The sequence below is a fragment of the Quercus suber genome, unplaced genomic scaffold (genome assembly GCF_002906115.3).
Source record: "Quercus suber isolate HL8 unplaced genomic scaffold, Cork oak 2.0 scaffold_479, whole genome shotgun sequence".
Lineage (NCBI taxonomy): Eukaryota > Viridiplantae > Streptophyta > Magnoliopsida > Fagales > Fagaceae > Quercus > Quercus suber.
The window spans coordinates 362,326-368,187 of record NW_027069930.1 but is presented as its reverse complement, the minus strand read 5'-3'; the positions used below and the strand labels follow the sequence as shown (position 1 = coordinate 368,187).

Here is a 5,862-nt window from a genome sequence, read left to right as displayed (position 1 = left end):
TTGAGAAGAATCAAAGTAAATACTTGGTCCTTGGAGCAAAATACTTTTTTTTTTTTTTTGGGTCTCTCTCTCTCTCTCTCTCTCTCTCTCTCTCTCTCTCTCTCATTTTCCGGAAGTTATTTGAAGGTAAAATGAGAACGGAAATGATTTTCCGTAAACTGAGGGTATTTTCGAAGGTCAACGGAAATGATTTTCCGTTTGACCGAATTTTCCGTCACACCCAAACAGCCTATTTTACGGAAAATGCTTTCCTGAAATTGTTTTCACCCAAAACAAACGGACCCTGAAAATCGCAGTCCAACTTATTCACTTTAGGTGCCCATTTAAGCTGGCCCATTTGGGCCATTGGAAGTAGAGGTGTTTTCGTTTTGAACTTTTAAGAATACAAATATACAATAGGATTGGACATTCTCAACAAAAAAAGAGAAAAGAAAAAGGAAGAAGAAGAATAGAATTGGACAAAATAAGGAGTGAAATTAGCGTCTTTAAATTTACCAAATCTTCATGCTGTTGTACCACTACAACCTCACACAACCTTCGAAATTTGATTAAAGACGGGCTAAATGAAAATTCCACGCAACTGGAAGTATAGTCCATCAAAATAAGATTTTTTTTTTTTTTTTGAGAAGAATCAAAGTAAATACTTGGTCCTTGGAGCAATTTTTTTTTTTTTTTTGGGATAAATAAGGAGAGAGTTGATTAGATATTAATAAGTTAGTATGTTACAAATGTGCTCGACCTTATTAAGGGCCAGCAATTATTCCACTACATCTGATGGTTCAACAAAAGATACATAAGGAGATAAAAAAGTAGTTCCTACGATAGCAAGAATGTTTGCATACTTATTTGTTTCGCGATATGCATGCTTACTGCTTAGTTTGCTTGTTTGGGATGGCTTAGTAGAGGTCCATGCAATCAATCAATAAAGGTTCCATAAGAATCTTGAATGAGGAATTAAGTGTAAATTTGAACCACAACACTGGTGTCAAGCTCAACAATTAAGTTAACAATTCCAAGGTCTTCGGCTAGTAGAAGCCCATCTCGGAGGGTTGTTGTATAGATCGAAGAACAGATTGCCATTATGTACGTATTTCTCTTCATATTTTGCAATTAACCGAGTTCTTTTAATAGATTAAAGAATAAAAGCAAAAAGAATCTAGTAAAGTTTTTATTTTATTTTATTTTTTTTATGAGAGAATCTAGTAAAGTTGAATATGTAAGGAATGCATTCACCGATTAAAAATAAAGTATCCATCCAAAATGATTCAAAGATCAAGTTATCAAAGAGCAAAAATAAAATATACAGAAGTGTTAACGTTAACCTCAAAAGTGATTCAAAAAGATAATAATGACTCTCATGACCAAAAGGAAATCAAAGATAAAATGATGGCAACAAAGTCTAAAGAAGTCAACAAGACAATCAATGACAATGGAGATTAAAGAGAGTTCCAAGAAATAAATAAAAAATGCATTTCTCATAGAAAGACTATTTTCTAAATAAACTCTCTTATAACCTTCCTTCCTTCTTTCTTTCTCTCTCATTTATGCACCTTCAATTCTAGAACTCCAAGCTTGCAACTCAAAGTTTTATTGTACCCAGGCTGGAGGAGGCGGGCTGATTAGGGATCACAATGGAGACTGTGTTGCAAGCTTCTCTAGGAGTCTTGGTTGCACTAATAGCTTTATGGCAAAGTTGTGAGCCTTAAGAGATTGTCTTATTCTGGCCAAGGACCTCAATCTTAATAGCCTTATTGTTGAATTGGATGCTAAGAGTGTAGTTTAACTAATGAATAATGATTCTGCAAATATGCTAATGGAGCCTCTTTTGACTGACTGCATGACCCTTCTAAGAGCCATCCCCAACAAACGGGTTGAGCACACCTACCACGAAGCAAATCAATGTGCGAATGTTTTAGCAAAAGTAAGGGCTAGGCGTAATTTCTCTTTCGTAGTTTTTGTGGAACCACCGCCTGTGGTGGAGTTCCTGTTAGCTCGTGATAAAGCTAACATGTTTTGTAATAGACTTGTTGCTTCTAATATATAAGTAGCCATTTCTGACCCCCCCCCAAAAAAAAAAAAAGTTTTATTGAAGTGTTTCGAAGTTCAAATAATAATATTTTAACTTTCATGGTCTCTCTATTAAATTTATGCTTTTATTTTTTGGCTGAGGCATTGCGAAAAGCGTTAACAATATTGATTAATGCTATATCCTTTCCCTGGTCTTCGCTTTTCTTCATTTTCTTTTGAGAAGAAAGTCAAGAAAGACAAATGCAACTAGAGTAAATATCCGGTCAGATGTCAGAGGATTAGGGAGGAGAAAACAAAGAGTCTTACAAATATATATATATATATAAGTTGAGAAGAAAAGCTAGATATTGGGGCATTACTAATTTACTAGTTTCAGCAGAACCGAGTGGTCCCGTGGAGCAAACCTGATAGAGATTATGCAGGTTGTGTCCATTTTAGCTCGCAAAATTGATCACAACAGATATCCCTCAACTGGCAGACTAGCAGAAGCCTCCACTAGGTGATCATTGTTTTTAGCCTTACAAGTAGGCCTGCCTACACAGCGTTGTTGTAGAAATTGACTGGAAGGACTGCATAGCTGTCTTTAAGTCCCAACAGCTCAACCTACCATGGTTTCTGCAGATTATTTTGGAGGATGTATTTAACCTGGTGAAAGAGTTTGTTGTGTAATTTTTCTCGGTGTTATAGGGAAGCCAATAAAGCTGTCATCAAATTGCTAAGTGAGCCTTTAGTTTGAAATTTGAAGGTTCCCTCTTGGTAGATAGGCTCCCATTTTCAGTTGCTGAGTGTTGGGGAGGAATGCTTCTTTAGTTGATGCATGTATGCTTGTTTTCCACTTTACTAAAGAAGTATTTTCATTCAGTGACCAGAAATAAAGAATATTATTCATGAGAACACTTTCAACAATCTAAACCGGTTAAAAATCCTTATGAGAGGGAAATTGCTATAAAACAACAGAAAATGGTCTGAAATCCTTATGACAAGGGTGTAAAATACATGGAGGATAGTTTTTTTTTTTTTTAATAAGTACATTGAGGACATACACGGTTGTCTTTACAACTTAAAATACTCCCAAGTCCATTCCAATCAGAGTGGGATATGCTGCAGCAACATTAAATCTTCCACAATACATCCTTGTTTGTCATCCTTCAAGTTGATTCCAGTTCAGGTCCTCTCACCCTAGAAGGCTGAAATAAAAGTTACAGAAATTAAGAAAATGCACTTGTTTTTTACATAATTTATAAGTAAACTAGATTACTTTAGAGACAGAGAGATTTACAAATCTCCAATATGGGGTTCAATGACTCAATCGCAGACATATTAGTCAGTCAATAAAAAAATTAAAAAAGAAAAAGAAAAAAAAGAATTGAGGATCAGCTCTACATGTAGTAGAATAACAATACACACTGATTGTGGGTTAAGTCGGCTGACTAATAACAGAACATACCACATTGGTTCAGGCCAGAAAACAAGGCCCAAATCCCACCATCGTTTTATTCATTGCAACAATACCAGTACAAAGCAGTCAAACATTTTCACCAATCTACAATTAAAATTAAAACCTAAAAGTTCCTTTTTAATTTTGGCAATCAGCTCTTTCAAGCATGTATGAAAACAAAGGTAGGCAAATATGCCACATGCACGTGCATGACAAGCAGCACACAAAAAGGACCCATGACCAAACACTTTGACATGCAGAACCATTCAGAAGCAGTTATTTTGAGATCTCCATGTATAAAATGAATGCATTCAGAGGTGCTATAAAATTTTGTTGGTCAAAAAATGAATTGTTTTAGTACAAATTCCACCTCTTTCCAATATCTCAAAAGTTTAGCTTAAAGTATAAGCTGTATTCCTTACAGCCCTAAGTAATGATATGGAAAATATTTCATATCCTTACTAATCCAAAAGTGTGTCACAAAGTACATAGCGACTTTATCCAATAGTAAAATGCTATATAAGTTATCGCTTCATAAGTGTGTCACAAAGTACATAGCGACTTTATCCAATAGTAAAATGCTATATAAGTTATCGCTTCATAAGAAAAAATAAAGGTTCTTAAGTTACCTCTTGCAGAACTCAGTTACATATCGTGATCCGTTGTAAAGAATGAACCACATCAACATGATGATCAAAGTATCTGGTACAATTTAGGAATTCACAAGTGCTGGTTGACGATGGAATGGTGGCAGATAAAAGCAACAGTAGTTATTAAGTTTTTGTAAATTAACCTTAACTCTTAGTTTTGAATTTTGACTCAAAAACAAAATTATACTATTTGTTTAGCTCATAATTGGCTTCACAAATGTCAAAATAGTATGTAAAATAACAATATCCATGACATAAGGTATTACAGACATATATCAAGGAGATTGGATCCTTGAGGAGAATGGTGCAACGGAGGATACTGAAAAGATAACGCTCCCACCAATCCAACATGTAGAGCCCAAAAGTAATACCCAAAATTTTAGAAAAGAACCGGGTAGTTTCAAATGAATTACAAAAATAATCTGGCACATCCTTTTAACCAAAAAAACAAAAATTTTGGTAAATCCTATTAAACATTGGTTCTAAACAAAATCATTGAGCAAAAAACAAACAAAAAATCAACCAGATAAACTACATATCCGGTCTAAGAGATTAACCACAAAACAATCACAAATCAAAACAAATAAATCCAATCAAAACCCTAAAAATTTTACCTTTCTCTCTAGTCTCTGCTCTCCGCTCTCCGCTCTCCGCCTCGCTCTAGTCTCCAGTCTCCACTGTTCAGCCTCAGCCTCTCTCTGATTCTCTGCTCTCCGCCTCTCTCAAGTCTGAACTACTCATCTCATCTCACCTCACCTCACCGTATCAGGTTCTGAGGTTCAGGAATCAGGTATAAAATTATAAATATTTGGGGCACAGGGCACTCCATTTTATTTGTTAAGAACTTAACATAACTTTGTTTATTTGGGCCCTCCTGGCTGGTTTTGTAACTTTGTTTATCACTTATCAGTTTATCGTTATGGCTGCCTGGACCCTCCCCCTGGACTGGGCGTTAAGTTTGGGTCTTCAAGGGTTTTTTTATATATTTATGTATTTATTTTTTTTTATGCAGGTTGAGATTTTTAAAAACTTGTTATTATTTAGTGAAACTATAACAATACTTTTTATATAAATCAAGTTCTATTTCTCATTTGCTCTATACTTGAAAGTTATTTTTTATTTTAATCTTTATAAATATATTGTTTGATTAGAAATGTCTAGTAGAAAATATGCATTTGGATATGAAAAATTTTAAAAAAAGAAAAAAAGAAAAAAATTAATTAAGTCTCAAAAAGGATCAATAGATAAAGTTGTTATTTGTAATAAACAAAATATCACAAATGAGTAAGAAATTCACCAAAATAATTTAAAAGAAAATGATGTTCAATTTTGCAATACAACAAATCTTGATAATGAACTTCAAAATAATTTAGAAGAAAATGAAAATAATGATGAAAAATATAATATAAAAATATTAAATAAACATTAATTTAATTAATATATAAGTATAAAAAAATGCCCAATTTTTAGTTCTCGCCTTAAGCCCCAAAATGTCTAGGGCCGCCCTTGTTTCCCTCTCATCCTCTCTCTACCTCAACCCACATCACACCGTGCTCCATGGCTGACCACCAAGCCCTCCTTCTAAACCTCCATGGTCAGAGCTTTTCAAGCTCATCACCTCCAACCACGCACAACTACCGAAACCTAGCCAAAATCAAATCACAACCACCACCATGGCTAAAACTCAACCAAAATCAAATTGCAACAAAAACCTAGAAGCCCACCAAATCACAAATCAAACTACAC

The 5,862-nt window shown here is 34.4% G+C and overlaps 1 long non-coding RNA gene across 1 annotated transcript; it reads right to left on the bottom strand.

Moving 5' to 3' along the window:
• Positions 1-3,049: 3,049 nt before the first annotated feature.
• Positions 3,050-4,487, bottom strand: LOC112030111 (uncharacterized). Its single transcript, XR_002884822.2, has 3 exons — positions 4,437-4,487; positions 4,096-4,168; positions 3,050-3,215 (listed from the first exon to the last, which is right to left on the bottom strand). It is a non-coding gene; the product is annotated as an uncharacterized LOC112030111 (long non-coding RNA).
• Positions 4,488-5,862: the final 1,375 nt, after the last annotated feature.